Here is a 19886-nt window from a genome sequence, read left to right on the forward strand (position 1 = left end):
TGGTGATTAAAGGAGAAAATATTTGTAAAGAGGTTAGCATAGTGTCTGGCACATAGTAGGTGCTTAATAAATCTTTTCTGCTTTTCTTCCTTGCTTCTTTCTTTCCTTCCTTCCTTTCTTGCTTTATAATGAGATAAATAGTAACCTCTTCCTTTGTTTATATGTCTATGATGAAGGACCTATAAATGTTTTGTTAGGTATCTTCAGTCTCCTTATAATGATGGGAAACCATTACTCTCCACTTATTAGCTTATATGCCTGAAGAGATTCAGTGATGGAGCCAATCTGGTTCACTCTGAGGAGGAAGAAGTTACAGGCTTTCTCATTTACAGTCTTTTCAGCATGCTTGAGATTGGTCACCATAAGATGATCCCTTACCAACTGGATACTTGCAGTAGTAATGATTTTCTTTGGAGCTTCCCAATCATCCTGATCAAAGGGATCTTCAATAGACACTACTGTTTATTCTTTGATGAAGGTCTTGTAGAGGTACCAAGCTCAGCAGGGGAGATGTATCTGCTACAATCATTAGCAGAATTGAAGGCAAAGCCATATTTCCCAAGTTAGAGGAATTCTGATGCAGCAACCTCCATGCCAATTATGACCTTATCAGTGTAACCAGCCTTCTTTAGGAACTCAAGAGCTGCTTTAATCTTCAGGATGTTAGGAGAAAAGTCACTCTCATCCCCTACATTTGTGGTATCCTGTCCATTTTTCTACTTCATCAAGTTCTTCAGGTTATGGTACACTTCAGTTCCAAAGTGTATGGCCTCCGTGAAGTTCGCTGTACCAAAAAGGAGGATCACTGATCACATTGAGTGCTGGAACTGGGCAGGATACCTTCATTATTGCCTGCAAGTTAAGCATATTCCAAAAGAGGGAAACATCTTTCTCCACAGCTACAAACAGCTAGTGACACTCCCAGTATGGCTTTTGCACCGAATTTAGATTTATTCTCAGTGCTGTCCATCTCTATCATCAATTTGTCAATCTTCTCCTGATCTACAACATTCAGTTTCTTGCTAATTAGTCTTGGGGCAACAGATTTATTGATGTGCTCAACCAATTTTGAGACACCTGTCCCCAAGTAGTGGGTCTTATTGTCTCAGAGCTCCAGGGCTTCATGGATGCTGGTAGAAGCACCACTGGGCACAACAGATTAGAAGAGACTTTTGGAAATGTAGAGATCAACTTCAACAGTAGAGTTTCCATGAGAGTCAAAGATTTCTCTTGGGAGAATCTTGAGGATTTGACATATTGAGTTTCTGAATGGGCCTTCATCTTCAGGGCTCAGAGAATGGAGGTCAAGGGTTCTGGGACCTATAAGTCTTAAGTAAGTTTAAGAGGTCTCTCTATATTACTATTCAAATGTATTTTAGACTCCTCTAGTATTCTTCATAATTTAAAAAAAAACAATTTTGGGAAAAATGAAAAAATGCCTCTAGCAATAAGAACTTACTACATTCCAAATCAACCTTACCTGATGTTGTTTACTCATTGTTGTGGTGTGATAACCTCATGCACACATGCATAGTTAAGAAAATAAAGATGCTGCAAATGGCTTGATACATCAGAAATCTGTTTGCTGATCCGAAAAAGGCCAAATCACTGTACCCAAATTCAGAGAGCCATTAAATACATTCTGAATCACTAGAACTATTATCTATGACTTGAGCTTTGGCTAAGCAAGAACAATCACTTGTTCATTGGAAAATGATCTATCTTGCCTTCCTCTGTCCTACAACATAATCAAAGAACAACTTTTTTCCCTGAGTCACCCTAGATTTTTTCTCATAAATTGACTGCTAATATTTATTCTAGTTATCACAAATCAGAGTTACCTTGACATTTGCATTGCTAAAACTCCTTTATCAACATGTGTTGACACTTACCTAGGTTTTGCATGCATTACCACACAAGGTTTTGAGTTTGGACAGAACCAAGCTGGGTATTACATATATATTTTAATCATATAATAATTTTTTATTACTAGTCAATTAAGGATAACTTACAAAATGACAATACACCATTCTGTAGATTTTCTTATTGCTACAATGAAAATTACTAAATTTAATTTTAATTATATTGTGCTAATCATATGTACTATGCATAATTATCATTTATGAACAAGAATGCAATATACATTATTTTACCTTTTTAAAAAATTTTCATGATGCGGATGATTCTCACATTTCTTTCTTTTCAGCCGTAGCAGCTTCCTTTATTTCAGTCTCATATCTCTATCTTTAAGACATGTGCTTTCTCCATTTTTCTTCCTCCCTCCCTCCTCAACCCTTTCTACGAAATCAAGCAATTCAATATATCTCATGCATGTGGTGTTATGCAGAACATCTTCACCTTCCTCAAAAGTGTTTTACTTTTTACAGCTCCCTTCCCCATACTTCCCTTCCCTTCTCCCCACCCCCCATCTCCTTCTCCCACTTTTCCTCAGGGCAAAAATATATTACTATACCCGCTTGAGTATGTATGTTATTCCCTCTTTGTGCCAATTCTGATGATAGTGAAGTTCACTCCCTCCCCCTCTTCCCCTCCCCTCCATAAGCTTTTTCTTGTTTCCTTCATGTGAGCTACCTCTCCCCAGTCCACCTCTCAGCACCCCTTACCCAGTCTATTCTTCCTACCCCACACCCCTATTTTAGAGATGTCATCATGGGTTAGCTAGGTGACACTGTGGACAAAGCACCAGCCCTGGGCCAGGAGGCCCAGAGCCCAAATCTCTCCCCAGACAAAATACAACCCACCCTGTTTGCTCCACAAAGAACAAGGACACACAAAAAATAAATGCTTTACAAATACCATCCCTTCATATTTAGTTCAGACCTGTGTCCTCTGTGTGTTCCTTACTGAAAAAGTTCTTATGAGTTGGAAGGATTATTTTCACATGTATGACCGTAAACAGTTTAACCTTTCAATGTCCCTCGTGATTTCTTTTCCCTGTTCACCTTTTTCTATGATTCTCTGGGGTCTTGTATTTGAAAGTCAAATATTCTATTCAGTTCAGGTCTTTACATCACAAATGCCTGAAAGTCCTCATTTTCATTGATGTCCCATTTTTTCCTCTGAAAGATTATCTTAAGTTTTCCTGTGTACATGATTTTTGGCTGTAGTCCCAGTTCCTTTGCCCTCTGGAATATCATATTCCATGCCCTCTGGTCCTTTAATATAGTAGCTGCTAGTTCTTGCTTTATCCTTATTGCAGCACTACAGTATTTGAATCCCTTGTTTCTACCTGCTTGCAATATTTTCTCCTTGACCTGGGAGTTCTGGAATTTGGCTATAATATTCCTGGAGGTTTTCCTTTTATGATCTCTTTCAGGAGGTGATCAGTGAATTCTTTCAATTGCTATTTTAGCTTCCGCTTCTAGAATATCAGGGCAACTTTCCCTCACAATCTCTTGGAGGATGGTGTCTAAGCTTTTGTTTTGGTCATGGTTTTCAGGTAGTTCAATGATTTTCAAATTATCTCGCCTATATTTATTTTCCAGGTCATCTGTTTTTCCAAGGAGATATTTCACATTGCCCTCTTTTTATTCATTCAATTGGATTTGTTTTACCATGTCTTGGTTTTTCATAAGATCACTACCTTTCATTTGTTCAATCCTAATTCTTAGGCAATTGCTTTTATCAGTTTTTTTTTCTCCTTTTCCATTTGGCTTTTCCAACTGTTGACTTTTTTCTCATGACTCTCCTGCATCGTTCTCATTTCTCTTTCCATTCTTTTCTCCCTCTCTCTAGATCTTCCTTCTATCTCTCCTACTTTCTCTTCAAAGCTCCTTTTGAGACCTTCCATGGCCTGAGGCCAGTTCATATTTTTCTTGGAAGCTTTGGATGTAGGGCCCTGTGGTTGATTTCCTCATCTGAATGTGCCCCTTGATCTTCCTTGTCACTGAAGAAGCTTTCTATAATTCTTAACTTTCTTTGCTTGCTCATCTTTTACTTGACTTTAAACTCTCAAGTGGGGGGGGGAACTGCTTTTCAGTTCCACTACTGTTCCCAGCTTCAGAGGGTGGGCAGATTTTACTCTCCCTTAGCCTTTTCTCTGGTCTGAAGATAACCTCACGCCTACTTACTAAACAACCAAGCAGCAAATCTTTCTGTGGTGTGGTTCTTAAGTTTGATGAGCCTGTACCCCTCCCCCAACTGGGCCTCTCACCACTCAGGATTTCTTCCTGGTTCCCTCCTGGGGTGGGACAGCCAAATTCCTCTCTAGGTGCCATTAATACCCCATACTTTCCCCTCCAACCAGCCGTTCAGCACTCTCACCCAACTGCATGCTCAGTTCTGGAAGACGCTGGTGCTGTAGCTGATTCAGAGGATCTGGGGCAAATTCCTCCATCTATCGACAGCTGGAAAATAATCTTAGTCCATATCTCTGTGTGTTTTCTGCTCCAGGGGTTCTTCTATTGCTGTTTTTGGGGCAATTGCATCAGGAGCTCTGTGCATTTAATGTCTTATCTTTAAGATGTCTGGAACTCAATAGCCAAACCATATCTTAAATTCATATTCAAAACTGAACTCAATCTTTTCCCCAAACTTTCCTCTCTTCGAAACTACCTTATAACTTTTACATCCACTCTCCCAGTCCCCCAGAAATGCAACCTAAATAACATCTTCAACTCCTCACAACCTCTCATTCTCTATATCCAATCTGTTGTTAATTCTTGTCCACTGGGATTGGCTAATGATTAATGAAATATGTAACACAGTCATCAATCAGGTTGACATCAAACCCAGAGTTGAAGTGCCAGTACCTAAAGGATTAAGTATACCCCAAAATATGTAACAGTAGACAGAGAGTAAAGTCCACTATTCTAGAGGATTCAGAAGGGAAGGATGATAGCAATAAAATTACTCTATTGCAAATATTTTATTTGTCTTTACTTTATTCAAGTGTCAAATAAAAATGGAAAACTGTACAGACCCCTGTTTAGACATCTGAGGGACTCCGCTGGAACAATAATGAACTAGGAAGAGCCATTTAAAAAAAAAAAAAAGATTTCACATTCAACCAATTAGATATATTTGGGTTTTTTTTTTATTTGATTTTGATTTTGATTTTTCTCAGTTACATGTAAAGATATTTATTGAATTCCAAATTGTTCTTCTACCCTCATTCCCCTCCCCACTCCCAAGGCCAGCAAACAATTTGATATAGGTTATACATTATAATCATGTGAAACATTTCCAAATTAATAAGAATAAAAGGGAAAAATGCAAGAAATTTTAAACAAGAAAAATAACACAAAGTAACAACAAACGTGAAAATACTATGCTTCAGTCTGCATTCAGATACCATAGTTCTTTTTCTGAATGTGGAGAGCATTTTATACTATATGTCTTTTGGCATTGTCTTGGATCATTGTATTGCTGATAAGAGTTAGGTCTGTCACAGCTGATCATCACAAACTGTTGTTGATACTGTGTACAATATTCTCTTGTTTCTGCTCATTTCATACAGCATCAATTCATGTAAGTCTTTCCATGTTTTTTTTTTCTGAAATCCATATGCTTATCATATTTTACAGCAAAATAGTATTCCATTACATTCATATACCACAACTTGTTTAGCCATTCCCCAGTTAATGGGCATCCCCTCAATTTCTAATTCTTTGCTACCACAAAAAGAGGACCTATGTGGGCCCTTTTCCCTTTCTATAATTTTTTTGGTATGTAGACCTAGTAGTCGTATTGCTGGATCAAAGGGTATGCAAAGTTTTAAAGCCTTTTGCACATGGTTCCAAATTTCTCTCCAAAATGGTTGGATCAGTTCACACCTCCACCAACAGTGCATTACTGTTCCATTTTTCTCACATCTTCCCCAACTTTTATCATTTTCCTTTTTTTGCCCCTTTAGCCAAATGGATAGGTGTGAGGTGGTACTTCAGAGCAGTTTTAATTTGCATTTCTCTAATCAGCAGTGATTGAAAACATTTTTACATATGTCCATAAATTGTTTTAATTTCATCATCTGAAAACTGCCTCTTCATTTCATTTGACCATTTTTCAATTGCATTATGACTTTTATTCTTGCATATTTGATTCAGTTCTCCATATATTTTAGAGATGAGACCTTTATCAGTGTTCTGCTTCCCTTCTAATTTTGTCTGCATCGCTTATGTTTGAACAGGTTTTTTTTTTAATTTAATGTAATCAAAATCATCCATTTTGCATTTTATAATATTCTCTATCTTTTGTTTGGTCATAAATTCTTCCCCTCAGCAAAGTCCTGACAAGTAAACTATTCTTTCCTTTTCTAATTTGTCTATGGTATCAACCTGTATGTCTAGATCTTGTACCAATTTTGACTTTACTATGGTGTATGATGTAAGATGTTAGTATTTGGGTAGTTTCTGCCATACTATTTTCCAGTTTTCCCAGCAGTTTTGGTCAAATAGTGAGTTCTTATCTTGGAGAATAGTCTATGGGCTAATCAAACAGGAGATTTTTTATTCATTTCCTGCTGTGTTTTATGTGCCTAAACTATTCCATGGTTCCTCCTCTGTATTTCTTAGCCAGTAATAAATAGTTTTGATGATTGCTACTCTATACTCTACTTTTAAATCTGGTACGGTTATGCCACCTTCCTTTGCATTTTTTAATTTATTTTTTATTTTTATTTTGTTGAGGCAATTGGGGTTAAGTGACTTGCCCAGGGTCACAGAGCTAGTAAGTGTCAAATGTCTGAGGTTGGATTTGAACTCAAGTCCTCCTGAATCCAGGCCCGGTGCTCTATCCACTGTGCCAACTAGCTGCCCCCCTGAATTTTTTAAATTAATTCCCTTGATATTCTTGAACTTTTTTTATTCCATATGAAATTTATTATTTTTTTCTAGCTCTATGAAATACTTTTTTGGTAGTTTAATTGGCATGAGACTGAATAAGTAAATTAATTTTTTTTTTATTATATTAACACAGCCTACCCAAAAGCGATTTATACTTTCCATTTGTTTAGATCTGATTTTATTTGTGTGAAAAGTGTTTTGAAATTTTGTGCATATAATTCCCAGCTTTGCCTTGCCAGGTTGACTCCCTAATATTTTATATGGTTAACAGTTATTTTAAATGGAATTTCTCATTCTATCTCTTGCTACTGGACTTGGTTGTTCATTTATAGAAATGGTGATTATGTCGGTTTATTTTATATCCTCAACTGTGCTAAACTTGTTAACTGTTTCATGTAGACTTTTTACCTGATTCTTTAGGATTCTCTAAGTATAACATCATATCATCTGCAAAGATCTAAAGTTTTGCTTCTTCCTTACCTATTCTAATTCCTTCAATTTCTTTTGCTTCTCTTATTCCTAAGCCTAACATTTCAAGTAAAATAATGAATAATAATGGAGATCCTTGTTTCACCCCTGATCTTATTGGGAATGCCTCTAACTTTTTTTTGTGTGTGTGAGGCAATTGGGGTTAAATGACTTACCCAGGGTCACATACCTAATAAGTGTTAAGTGTCTGATGCCAGATTTGAACTCAGGTCCTCCTGACTCCAGGGATGGTGTTTTATCCACTGTGCCACCCAGCTGCTCCAGAAATGCCTCTAACTTATCCCCATTGCATATAACGCTTGCTGATGCTTTAAAATAGATACTGTTTATCATCTTAAGGAAAGTTCCCTTTATTCCTATGCTCTCTATGGTTTTTAATAGGAATGGGTGCTGCATTTTGTCAAAAGTTTTCTCTGCATCTTTTGAGACAATCACTTGATTTTGCTTAGTTTTGTTATTGATGTGGTTGATTGTGTTAATAGTTTTCTTAAAATTGAACAAACCCTGCATTCCTGCTATAAATTCCACCTGGTCACAGTGCATTATCCTGGTAATAAATTGCTGTAATCTCTTTGCTAATGTTCTAATTAGATTTTTTTTTGTATCAATATTCATTATGGAGATTGGTTTATACTTTTCTTTCTCTGTTTTTGTTCTTCTTAGTAAAGGTATCCACAACATATTTGTCTCATAGAAGGAAATTGGTAGGATTCCTTCTTCACCTATTTTTCCAAATAGTTTGTATAGAACTGGAATTAATTTTTCTTTAAATATTTGGTAGACTTCACTTGTAAACCCATCTGGCCCTAGAGATTTTTTCTTAGGGAGTTCATTGATGGGTTGTTCAATTTCTTTTTTATAAAATGAGCTAATTTGAGGATTTTATTTGTTCTTCTGTTAGTCTAGGCAATTTATATATTTTTTAAAATATTCATCTATTCCATTTAAATTTTCAAATTTATTGGCATATAGTTGTTCAAAAGAGCTCCTAATTATTGCTGTAATTTCCTTTTCCTAGGTGAGGAGTTCACCCTTTTAATTTTTGATGCTGGTAATTTGGTATCCTTTCTTTTTGATTCAAATTAACAAAAGGTTTATCTATTTTTTTAATAGAACCAGCTCTTATTATTATTTTTTTAATTCTAAAATTTTCTTACCTTCAAATTTTTTTTTGGTGAGGCAATTGGGATTAAGTGACTTGCCTAGGGTCACACAGCTAGTTAAGTGTTAAGTGTCTGAGGCCGGATTTGAACTCAGGTCCTCCTGACTCCAGGGCCAAGGCTCTATCCACTGCGCCACCTAGCTGCCCCCTGTTACCTTCAATTTTATTAATTTCTCCTTTAGTTTCCAGAATTTCCAATTTGATATTTAATTGCAGATTTTTAATTTCTTCTTTTTTCTAATTTTTTTTAGTTGCATGTTGAATTCATTGATCTCTCCTTTCTCTATTTTGTTCAGGTGACATGTAGAGATGGAAAATTTATTCTATATACTGCTTTGGCTGCAGCCCATAAGTTTTGGTATGTTGTCTCATTGTTATTCTCCTGGATGATGTTATTGATTGATTCCATGATTTGTTTTTTGATACTCTCATTCTTTAGAATGAGATTATGTAGTTTCCAGTGCATTTTTCGTCTATCTGTCCATGGCCCTTTATGGCCTATAATTTTAATTGCATCATAATCTGAAAAGTATGCATTTACCATTTCTGCTTTTCTGCATCTGACTGTGAAGTTTTTAGGACCTAATACATGGTCAATTTTTGTGTATGTGCCATGCACTGCTTCTGTCCTCATTTAGTTTTCTCCAGAGGTCTGTCATATTTAATTTTTCTAAAAGCCAATTCTTATCCTTAATTTCTTTATTATTAATTTTGTGGTTGGATTTATGTAGTTTTGGGAGGGGGAGGTTGAATTCCCCCACTAATTGAGTTTTTCTCTCTATTTTTTCCCATGACTCACTTACCTTCTTCTCTAAGAATTTGGATGTTGTACCATTTGGTACAAAAAAGTTTAGTCTTGATATTACTTCATTGTCTATTGTACTTTATAGCAAAATGTAGTTTCCTGCCTTATCTCTTTTAATTAGGTCCATTTTTGCTTTTGTTTTGTGTGAAGTAAGGCTTGCTACCCCTGTTTTTGTTGTTGTTGTTTTGTTTTGTTTTACTTCAGCTGAAGCATAATATATTCTGCTCCAGTTTTTTACTTTACTCTGTGTGTATCTCTCTGCTTCAAATGTGTTTCTTGTAAATAACATATTGTTGGATTCTGGTTTTTAATCCACTCTAATGTCTGCTTCCATTTTATCACAAAGGTCATCCTATTTACATTCACAGTATTTCTCTGGATCATATTTTTTTTTATTTGTATTTTTCTCTTTCCTTTTCCCCAATCCCTTCACACTATTGTTTTGTTTCTGGTCACCTCAGTCTACCCTCCTTTTTATCAGCCACACCTCCTTTTTTTACTTTCCCCTTTCAATTCCTAGTTTTGTCCTCCCTTCTTTCAACCCCACATCCTTTTTATCCTTTCCACTTTCTCCTCCTAGTTTTACAGTCCCTTCTATCAGCACCCCACTCTTTTCTTTTCCCTTTCCCTTTTTCCTTATCTATAGGGTAAGATAGAATTCTATACCCAGTTGAATGTGTATACTATTCCTTCTTTGAGCCAAATCAGATGAGAATAGGGTCAAACAATGCTCACCCCTCCCTTCTTTCCCTCTATTGTAATAGATTTTTTTGTGCCTCTTCACATGATGTGATTTACCCCATTCTGCCTTCCCTTTCCTCTTCTCCTAGTATAATCCTTTTTGTTTTCCCTTAATTTTTTCTTAATATCATAACATCAGAAGCCATACCTTCTGTCTGCGGATACTTTTCCTATCTGCCTTAAAGATATATTTCTCAAGAGATACTAGTATCTTCATTCCATGTTGGGATGCAAACATTTTAACCTTATTGAATGACATGTTTGTTTAGGTATTCCCTCCTTTTTACCTTTTCATGTGTCTCTTGAGTGTTGTATTTATAGATTGAATTTTCAGTTCAGTTCTAAATTTTTCATTAGAGAAATTGTAAAGTCTCCTATTTCATTGAATATCCATCTCTTCTCCTGAATGATTATGATTAATTTTTCTGGGTAGTACATTCTTGGTTGTAATCTCAGTTCTTTTGCCTTCTGGAATATCATATTCTAAGACCTCTGATCCTTTAATGTTGAAGTTGCCAGGTCCTGTGTAAGTCTTTTTGTTGTTCCTTGATATTTATATTGTTTCTTTCCAGCTGTTTGCAGTATTTTCTCCTTCATTTGATAGTTCTGGAAGTTAGCTATGATATTCCTTGATGTTTTCTTCTTGCGGTCTCTTTCAGGAATTCATCAGTAGATTCTTTCAATGACTAATTTGTCCTCTGATTGTAAAACACTGTGGCAGTTCTGTTTAATAATGTCCTGAAAAATGCTATCTAAGCTCTTTTTTTATCATGGTGCTCTGGTAGTCCAATCATTGTAATATTGTCCCTCCTGGATCTATTTTCCAGGTCTGTTGTTTTTCTGAAGTAGTGTTTTACATTTTCTTCTATTTTTATATTATTTTGATTGTGCTTTTCTTCCTTCTGTTCTCTCATTCAGTCATTGCCTTCCATCTGCTCAGTTCTGATTCTTATGGAATTATTATCCTATTCTCTGCCATGAACCATTCTTATTTAAGTCAAACTTGTTCTTTGTGATTAAGACATTTGTTTTGTTTGTTTAGATTTTCCCTAACCAATTCTTCAATTATCTGGTCTAGAAATTTCCAAGAAAATAAAAGTTTAAAGGACTATCACTCATGTATTGTATCATCTTCCCTAAATTATGCCAATATTTTTCTTCTTTTATTCCTGTTGTGCATCTTTTTTCCCCTAAGATCTTGAAAATTTTATGCATAGTTGCTCAGTGTTTACATATGCCAGCTTCCCTAATACCTAGAGTGTGTTCTTAATCCTCAAAAATTCCTCCCTTGAAACAGCTATCCTTAATACATACCATCCTATATCTTTCTTCCATTTTGTAGTTTGAAAATATTGTCTATAGACTGTATATCTACTTCCCCTCTTCTCATTATCTTAATTTACTCTCTGATTTATAATCTCATCATTCAACAGTTACTACTCTCTCCAGTTACTGATGCTATCTTTATTTCCAAGTCTACTAAGTTTTTCTCAGTCTTCTTCCTTCTTAAATCTGTGTGGACTTTGACAGTATATATCATCTTTTTTATAGTACTTAATCTCTATGTTTTTGTGACACCAATCTCTCCTGGCTTTACTCTTATCTGTATAACTTCTACTTTTTAGTCTCCTTTGTTTGATATTCATATTGGTCATGCCCACTAATCATTGGTGTCTCACAGGACTCTTCTGAGATCTCTTCTACTTTCCTACTATTTCACTTGTTGATCTCATTGGCTCCCATGGATTCAGTTATCATCTCTCTGATGAGGATACCTTAATTTACTCATGCAGTCCAAATTGAACTTTCAGTCTCCCATTTCTAAGTGCCTATTGGTCATCTCAAAGTGGATATCCAATGTATATCTTCAACTCAAAATTACAAAATTGAAGTCATTATTTTCACACACACACATACACACACAAATCTTTTTTTCTTCCTAATTTTCTTATTATCACCAATATTACACCTATCTTTTTCAGTCACTAAATATCACTAATTAAAAGTCGTATTTGACTCCTCTCTCTCTCATGCCCCCCACCATATCCAGTCTCTTGATAAGTTCAGTCTATTCTCTTTTTTATAATCTCTCTCAAATATGTCCCTTTCCTTCTTCTGACATAGCTATTACCCTGTCCAGTCTATCACTGATAGTCTTTTAATTGGTCTCACTACCTTGCTTCTTCCTCCTATACTCCACTATCAGATTGATATACTTAAGGAAAAATTCTGACCATGATATCACCTTATTCAATAAAGTCCAATGACACTATTATCTCCAAGATTAAAGAAAAATCCCTATTTTTTGTTCTAAACCCTTCATAATCATTCCATTTAATACCTTTCAAATCATTTTATATCTTGCTCATCCCCATATACTAAAATTTAATGACATAACCCTCCTTACTGGTCCTAATACAAGCCTTTCCATGTCCTGGCTCCATGTTTTTTCACTAGTTTTTTCCCCATGCCTAGAATTATCTTCTTCATCTCCATCTTTTGCCCTAGTTGACTTCCTCCTAATCCTACCTTAAATATTACTTTCTACAAGAAGCTTTTCCCTATCTCCCTTAATGCTAATATCTTGTTTCTATCAATTATGTGCAATTTATCCTATCTGTATATTTTATACATAGCTGTTTGCATGTTGAATGCAACAATAGACCATGAGCTCCTTGAAAGCAAGGACTATTTTTCCGTTTTCCTTTCTCTATTTTTTTCTCCCTCCCTCCCTTCCTCCTTTCCTTCTTTGTTTCTTTATTTCTTTTTTCCTTTCTTTGTTTCTTTCTTTCTTTTCTTCCTTCCTTCCTTCCTTCCTTCCTTCCTTCCTTCCTTCCTTCCTTCCTTCCTTCCTTCCTTCCTTCCTTCCTTTCTTTCTTCAATGCTCACTATAGGCCTTTGGACTATAGTAGGTACTCAATAAATGCTTGTTGATTGATTAAATGACATGGAATGTATTCACATTATATTAAATATATCTTTCTGTTTCCCTGGGTTTCTCTTCATTGTAGGGTAGAGTTTCCCTGGGCATTGACCCTAACTCTAGATGATTCATAAAGTGGATCTCTAAAAAGAACATCTAAGTTAAATTTCAACAGCCACTCTAGTTTTAAAGATTTCCATGTGTGTGTATGTGTGTGTGTGTGTGTGTGTGTTTAGAGAGACTTTTTTGTAAATAAAAATCTTCATACAATACCTATGCTTCAAAATCCCATTTGCCTAATTTGTACCATGGCATCTCACCAAGTATTCAGCTAATGTATATCATGTTGTGAATTGGATTTACTTTTGAAAATGAAGCTATTCAGTCACTTGTTTAATTTTCTTTAGTTGGTATTCTTACGAAGTTAGGATTTGAAATTTTAAGCACATTGTAGATATTATCTAATTTATCTATTTTATGTGAGTATATCATTATTTCATAGAATAGGCAAATTAAACAATTAGGGGAAACAAAAGTGTCACCAAAGAATATTTTGATGAATACTGTGAAAATGCTCCCAAAAGCATAACACTAACCAAAAAAAGGAAAAAAAAAAAGAAAAAAAAGAAAAGTAAAATAGTCAAATAACAGTATTTTTAAAAGTGTTTGGAGAAATATTTAGTTTATAGCCATATATGTATGTTTGTATGTGGATATGTATATATGTATGCATATGTATATTTGTCTGTATTTACACATGTGTATGTGTGTATACACATGATATATCCAATAAATAGCAAATAGCCACATACAAATATCCAATAAATTACCAAAGACACTCTCACTACATGTAGAAAAAAAGCAAAATGTTTTAGGAAAAATGTGTAGCCATAGTGAAAATGAAAAAGAGAAGCACTAAAAACTCATTCTCATCCTCCTCCTTCAAATGATAAAATGTATGTATGACTCCATACAAGATGAAAACTTTTGGTAGTTTTATTTCACAAGGTTTTTTTTCTTTTTTAAAGCCCAAAGCTAAGATTTATTTGGTATTGATAAAATGGCTAAATGATAATTACCAAAAAATGCTATAATTTTGTCTTTAACATATACTAGTCATCCTCCCTCTTTCAATCTTGTTAATTTCATAATTGCAGGATGCAGTTATTGAAAGATTTAAAACAAAGCTTTACAAGGTGACTTGTGAAGTAACCCTCTACCATTCTTTCTTATTTTTATTTTTTGAAGGAATTTCCTTTTTTTCTAAAAAGTTCAATCACTCCAATCTCCCAACATACCACAGCTGGTATTTTGGGGGGTAACCACCTGGAGGACTGAGATTCAATTTTTTTTTTTACCAAATATCATTGGTTTTGTCCCTGTAAATGAAAGCTTGCTGTGATCATTCACAGATGCAAGAATTGCATTCTTGAAAAACCAAGGAACCAGAGAGAGTGGAAGATTGGCAATGGAAGCCATGTGTCCATTTCTCTCCAGTGTACATTGTCAAAACAAAGGTCTGTTCAGCATACAATTGTCCTCTGCTGATTACTATTTCATTTGAAGCTTATTTTCAGTTTATTTGGTCCAGCTTCCTCTCTGCCTTCCCATTGTTTTATTTATTCAATCACTTTTCTGTCAGCTTACCTACTGTGCTTTCCAGCTGCTTCATTTTCAAAACTTTTTGCCATTCCCCTTATATCCTATGTTTTATTACTTTGGGATTCAACTTGCCTCCCCCAAGAATCAATTGCCTGAGAAGAATAAACTTGTACTGGTGTTTACTAAAACATGTTTTAGGACACAAATGGGTACAGAGGGAAGAACTGCAGGACTTCATTATTAGGTGGCCACACTGAGCAATGCATCTCTACTTGAGAATCCCTAATTTGTAGCAATTTAACATAATCTAACCCCATTTATCACTTTTAAAATATTCAAAATAACTTCTTATATAATATTAGATATTAAACATACCTCCTTTAAGCAAGATGCTGTGGAGAAACAGTAGTTTACAAACCATGAAGTTGAAAGATATAGGTGAAGTCTCAGCTCTGGTATCCACTTGTTGTGTGGCTTTATAAAATTTTTTATCATCAGTATATTCATCTGAAAAATAGAAATAATAGTAATTGGTGTATTAGTCTTACAAGGTTGTTGTGAGGACCAAGCAAAGTAATATAATTCTTATTATCTAAAATGATATTGAGTTCATTGCCTATAGTCATAAAGGCTATAAATGGCAAAGCAGATTTTGGAATCTATCCTACAATATTGCAACAGGTGTTATCTCTCAACTAAAATGTTGGTCTCTTTGGCAATGTTGAACTTCAACATTAATGATCCTTTCTTTCAATGAGTTGTTTTCTGAATACTTCAATAATAATCATTCAGTTGTAAATTAGCTTGAAGTACTTTTCAAAAGATATGATTGCATAATATAGTAGGAAGTCGTGGAACTGGATTCAGGAGACATCTGAGTTAGAATCCCTGATTTAATATCTATCAGTAGTATAACCCTAAGTAATCACTTAATGTCTCTGAATATCAACATTCTTGTCTGAAAAAAAATGGAGATTACTTTTAGCAATTGTCATCTGAAAAACAGAAGTTACCTCTGGTATTTACCTTAACAGCAATGTGGAGAAGATCAAATTAGATAATGAAGTATCCAGAACTTTGCAAACTATATAAGAATTACATAGAGTCTGTTTTTAATTTTATTGATTTTATTATCTAAGTTTCTAGAGTTTGGAAAGAGAATTCTTTTTTATTGAAACTGAATGGACAAAAATTAATGAAAAATATTAAATAGCTTTCTTTGGTTTTGAATCTGTGATTATTGGTCCTGCCTCCATGTTTCACAATCAATTTATTTGAAGGTGTGTATATAGTTGAAATCTAACCCCAAACCAAACACTTTAAAATGTATATTATGAATAACTTAATAAATAAATTAATAATTATAAACTATCTCACTTCCATATCATAGTACCAAAGAATAATAGAAGGAAGAAGAAACAAGTCTCTTCACTTAGCTTTCATATGTGAATTCATAGAAATATGGTACAAAGTTAATGAATAACAGGTGTAAGGGTGCTAAAATTCTAGCTAGTCTGTCTAAAATATTTAAAGAGTGATTGCCAATAAATTGTTAGCTTTAGCAAGAGTTAGACTTTTAACCATTTATTAAGGAAAATAACAATTTGGTAAAGAGAGAGAGAAAGGCCTAGATTCATCTATCTCAGGAACTACATTTCTGCTCCACTCTCCATGAGAGCCCTGGTGAAAGTGAGTGAGAGTGCCAGCCTCACCCCCGCTTCCTCCCACAAGCAAACATCCCTTCCTGACACCAAAGAGCTGGATGTCTTGCCCTCAGATGCCTTCTCCTCATGGCAGAACTTTGCTACAGTAAGTCTCCAGCAGGTGGCGTCATTTCGGTCATTACACAGGGGAAAGCTCCCTGCTTGAAGTCAAAGTTCAAAGGCCATTTCTCATGTTTATCACCTGTGTGATCTCAAATATATAACTTTATCTCCAGTGCCTCAGTTTCCTCAAGTGGAAGAGGTCACTTCCAGTATTATCTTTATTTTATCATGGCTTAGTGAATAGAATTCTGGACTTGGAATTAAGGAAACTTGGGTTCAAATTCCACATCTGACACAAGCCATACACTCAGAGTCATATCATAAAGCTTTTGTGAGTCTAAGGAAACTCTTAAGACATATCCACCAAGTTTTAGAACAGTTAAGATCTGCATAGTAGATGAAATTGCCACACTAATAAAATTACCAGTGACTGGAATTACCAGTCATATTCAATATATAGTAAAGCTACATTTGAGCACAAGATGGAGGTCATCCAAAGAGATCAATTTTGTGCCTTTTAGGTAATAATATATAATTCTATAAATAAATGAACAAAATAAATACATTTTTATGATTTCTGGTAGTCTCAGAATCTTCTTTCTTATTCACCTCAGCTAAAAATAAAGTTAACTATATGACCTAATAACCTGTTATCAACTGTGAACTTTTCATATCCTAATTTACAACCTGTTACTTTGTTTACATAACTTCTCTCTTCCTGCTCAATTGTAAGGTGCTACAGGGCAGGGAATATGTATTTTTTCTTTCTATTCTTCATAGCTTCTTGAATGGTTATTTGTATAAAATAAGGGCTACATAAGGAATGAATAAATAACTTAAATTGATTTTGAGTCTTAATTGAAAAGGAATTATTTATTTTAACTTTTGACAATTTCAAGTTAGCTATGACAATGGAGCTAGACAGACAATGAAATCTTGCATCTTTGAAAGTACCATCATAGACTCACAGCGGAAAGCAAGCAAATTTACTCAGACTCAACTCATCAATTCATTGAAATGGAAAAGACTTTGTGGCATGAGTTCCCTTGCATTATTAATCAGAAAGCATGTTTAAAATAGTTTAAGTGTTCAAGTAAGTCATTTACTAATAAATCTTTTGAAATAACTAGTCACCTTATCAATGGCATGGTTAGAGATTTGATGAACCAAACGCTTACATGTTTCAGATATAAAGAAGCATACAGGTATTATAAATAGCATGAACAAGACAAATTTTGAAGAAAAAGATTCTTTTATATATATCAAAATGAATTTTCTTAGGAAACAAAGTTTAGGTTAGCTTTTGGCTAATAAGTTCATCAGTGAATATTGCTCATTTAATAGACTCGACAATGATGAAAACTTGAAATACCACTAGTCTTGCTGTATTTAGGTACAATATTAGAGTGAATCCCAATATACTCATTTTTTTCTATACAACTGCTAAAGTCTGGAAAAATGTAAATAATAGATGACAAAATTATCAAAAAGAATGAACAGACACAAGACATTATAAACACCTGAAAAAAATAGCAATAACAATATTATCAAGGTAGAGTTGTATTATACTAGCATATGGTTACCAAAATGATCATTTTCTTATTGATTTTCTCCATACACAGGTGTCATATATCCTAGTGATTATTCAATTTTATCTAAATATGTGATGTTTTAAATGAAAAAGTACTATATAGGTGTGTATGTATATCTATCTATATCTATATCTAGATATACATATGTGTACATATACATATACACATATACATACATATACATAATTTACTTCACACACATAAATTGAAGTATATGTACAGATATACCCAACTATGACGATTAATGAAAGTTTTGATGTGTCTTTTTTTTTGTTCCCTTTGGTATAATTCTCAGCCCCCTCCTTGATCTATCTTTCTGTGGTAGAGGGGTTTGCATAGCCCAATGAAATTATTAACTATACCCAAGATGGACAGACCATAGTGGTGTGTTCTGACAAAAAGGCATCCATAGGAAAAAGAAATGTCAAAACACTCTATATCTTTGCCAAGAAAACTTCATGGACAGTATTAAAATGATAAAAGATATGACACAGGAATTTTAATTGCTCAGATCAAAAGGTGTCCAACAAGCTACCAGAGAAGAGCAGTGGAAAACAACAAGTGTCTCCAGAAAGAATGAATCAGAAAGTCCAATAGAACTTTAGCTATGGATGTGTGGTGATAAAAGGAAAGTCCAATGCTTTTAAGATCAATGTTACATATGAAGCTGCACAGTAAGCTCTATGAACCAAGATAAGCTGGATGTGGTCAAAGAAGAGATGGAAAGATTAAATATCAAGATATTGGGTGTCAATGAACTTAGATATAATAGATGAGTTGAATTCAGGGTATCATTATATTACTCATTGTGGCAAGAATCCCTTAGAGGAAGTGAAGTAGCTTTCATAGTCAATAAAAGGATGAGAAAAGCAATACTGGGGTATTATCCCAAAAAATAATGAAATGATATCCGTTCAATTCTGAGGCAAAAAAATCAAAATGACAGTAATACAGTTCTATTATGCTCTTATCACTGATGTTAAAGAGTCCAAAGTTGATCAGTTCTGGGAAGACCTACAACATATTCTAAAAACAATACAACACCCTCCCCCCCCCAAAAAAAGTTACCTTCATCTTAGGGGATTGGGGTAGTAAAGTAGGAAAGGAAAACTTGAGCAGAGTAACATACAAATTTGGCTATGGGGATAAAATAAAACAAGGCAGAGACTAACTCACTGGTCATAGCAAATACACATTTTCAATGATCCAAAAGGTGAATCTAGAAATGGACATCACCAGATGGTTAATTTTGTAATCAGAATGATAATATACTTCTTAGCCAATGGTGAAGAAGCTCTATAGAATCAGTTAAAACCAGACCTGGAACTGTTGGTCAGATGTTGAGATTCTTATTGCAAAATTCAGAATAGAATGAAAGAAATAGGGAAAACTATTAAAAATCTGTAGATATGACCTAAATAAAACCCCTTATAAACATGAAGTGGAAGTGATGAATAGATTTATGGGATTATATCTGCTAGGTAGGGTATTTGAAGAATTATAGAAAAAGGTTTGCAATATTATATGGGAGGCAGCAATAAAAAGAAAAAATCTCAAAGAATATGAAGAACAAGAAAGCAAAATGGCTGTCTGATGAGATTTTGCAAATAGTTGAGGAAAGAAGGAAAGCAAAAGGGAAAGAGGAAAAGGAAATATATACCCAACTGAATGAAAAAATCCATAGAATAGCCAGGAAAGATAAGAATGTTATCTTAAATGAGCAATGCAAACAAATTTTTAAAAAAATTATAGAATGAGAAAGACAAGAGATGTCTTCAAGAAAATTAGAGATATCAAAGGATTGTTTCACTTAAAAATGAGCATAATCAAAGACAAAAATGGTTAAACTTAAGAGAAATAGAAGAGATTAAGAAGAGATGGCAAGAATATACTGAACTATAAATGAAAAATCATAACATCAACAAGAATCTTGATAGTCTGATTATTGATCTAGAACCATGCATCCTGGTAAATGAAGTCAAGTAAGCCCTGGGAAACAATGC

The 19886-nt window shown here is 34.4% G+C and overlaps 1 pseudogene; it reads right to left on the reverse strand.

The window, feature by feature from the left end:
- Window positions 1-231: 231 nt before the first annotated feature.
- LOC122747189 lies at window positions 232-4294 on the reverse strand (annotated as a pseudogene).
- Window positions 4295-19886: the final 15592 nt, after the last annotated feature.

Source organism: Dromiciops gliroides, chromosome 3, assembly GCF_019393635.1.
Source record: "Dromiciops gliroides isolate mDroGli1 chromosome 3, mDroGli1.pri, whole genome shotgun sequence".
NCBI lineage: Eukaryota > Metazoa > Chordata > Mammalia > Microbiotheria > Microbiotheriidae > Dromiciops > Dromiciops gliroides.